This window comes from Hemitrygon akajei, unplaced genomic scaffold (genome assembly GCF_048418815.1).
Source record: "Hemitrygon akajei unplaced genomic scaffold, sHemAka1.3 Scf000072, whole genome shotgun sequence".
In the NCBI taxonomy this organism is placed as follows: domain Eukaryota; kingdom Metazoa; phylum Chordata; class Chondrichthyes; order Myliobatiformes; family Dasyatidae; genus Hemitrygon; species Hemitrygon akajei.
Window position 1 is genome coordinate 1,774,643 of NW_027331958.1, and position 1,911 is coordinate 1,776,553.

General features: G+C 44.5%; 1 non-coding gene across 1 annotated transcript; it reads left to right on the forward strand.

Annotated features, from left to right (window-relative positions):
- The first annotated feature begins 1,589 nt into the window (after window positions 1-1,589).
- Window positions 1,590-1,677, forward strand: trnap-ugg (transfer RNA proline (anticodon UGG)). Its single transcript is given in 2 exon segments — window positions 1,590-1,625; window positions 1,642-1,677. It is a non-coding gene; the product is annotated as a tRNA-Pro (tRNA).
- Window positions 1,678-1,911: the final 234 nt, after the last annotated feature.

A 1,911-nucleotide genomic window follows, 5' to 3' on the forward strand; every position in this document is an offset into this window, starting at 1 on the left:
TCACGGAAGTGTGGGAAGAGCCATATTTACTGATGAACTGGAGAGAAGGAAAAGTCACCAAACGTCAGCGGTTTCCAGTGAGACCGTCATTAATTACAGTCACTGAACAAACACACTCGTTTAACCGTTTCCAGCCCAGAACATCTCCCGCAATATCAGATGAAACAAAGGTGATCTTAAACACATAAATTTCTCAAAGCTGCGGAATAATTTTAGGTTATCTCCGAAAGCTGGGACATAGCTGTATTTGTGGCATATAATGGTGGGGTCAGACAGAGCATGGAGAAGGGAATAGAAGGATTGAAAATACGTGGCCGAACAGGAAAAAATATACATACAAGTGCGCGCGAGCATATACAGTACTGTGCAAATGTCTCAGTCACAGACAGATATACAGCTCAAGTGCCTAAGAGTTCTGCCCAGTACTGTATTTGTCAACATGCAGTGTAGAACGGGTTGGTAGATTTGGCGGGAGGAAAGGGTCTTGGGAATGGTGAAGATGGAGCGCCGCGGGAGGGAGTGTTGGACGGGTGGTAGAGAAGGAGCTCTGGGGTCAGAGTGACGTAGGTGCAGGCACTCAGCGCTGAGGCAGCAGGCAAGGTCGTCTGATTCCAAGCAGTCAGTTTATTGATCATCACCGAATGTCTCACTGGTGCTTCCCGCTCTCTCCCATCTCCCTTCCACTTTTCCCAAACATGATTCCCCTTTCCCTGTCTCCTTCCCACTCTCAGTCCACAACAGAGACCCATATCAGAATCAGGTTTGTCATCACTCACATATGTCATGATATTTGTTGTTTTTTCGGCGGCAGCAGTAAAGTGCAATACATAAAATTACTGCAGTACTGTGCAAAAATCTTAGGCTTCCGAGCTATTTATATGTGCCTAAGACTCGTTCACATTACTCTATAAGGAATTTGCTGTGGTGTGCTCGTCAACACGAAAATCACGCGATAAAATAATCGAACATTCAGCAATGATGAAGAATAAAGAATGTTATAAAATGTAGTTAGTGGTTAAAGTATGGATATGGAATAAAATACATTTCTAATATAAAAAGGCGTTTTAAAATGCTGACAGTGCAGTGACGTGGGTGAGGTAACAGATAGAGGAGGTGGGGGAGGTCTAACTAAAATAGTTGATCAGATTATCTACGCGGAAATGGGGAGAACGTACAAACTCCTTGCAGGTAGCGGCAAGGAGAGTGGAGGAAAGTTTAGGGGAGATGTCAGAGATAAGTTGTTTGTACAGAGTGTGGTGGGTTTTGGAACAGTGTGGTAGACGCGTTTGTAACTGCGAATTTTAAAAGACACCTACATAGACTGGTGAGCGTTAAATTGTCGGATTATGGCCTGTGTAGGAGGGAAGAGTTATAGCTACGGGAAAGTAGGTTTACATAGGTGGATAAAACATGGTGGTCTGAAGGGCCTCTAGTGTGCTGGTCTTTGTGCTGGTCAAAGACAAGGTCTTTGTTCTTTGTTCTACTTTGGTCCTGTCTTCCAAGGTCAGACATAAAACACCTCCCAGATGTGTTGAGGAAGGAGATTGAGTAAGTGAAAGGCATCAGTTTTACGTCATAAAAATAGAACGGGCTCGTTGGTCTAGAGGTATGATTCTCGCTTTGGGTCTGAATTTACAAGCATGCGAGAGGTCCCGGGTTCAAATCCCGGACGAGCCCCCTGAATGATATATTTTAGAATTTCTGTCAGTGGAGCGTAGAAGAATGAGAGGAGATATTTAGATGAATACAAAATTATGAGGGCGACAGGCAAGGCGAATTCCTGCAGGCTTTTCCCCTCAGGTTGGACGAGACGACAACTCGAGATCAAAGCTTTAGAGTGGACGGTGAAATATTCAAGTATAACGTCTTCATCCAGAGGTTGTGGCGAGCTTGGAACGAGCTACAGGTAGA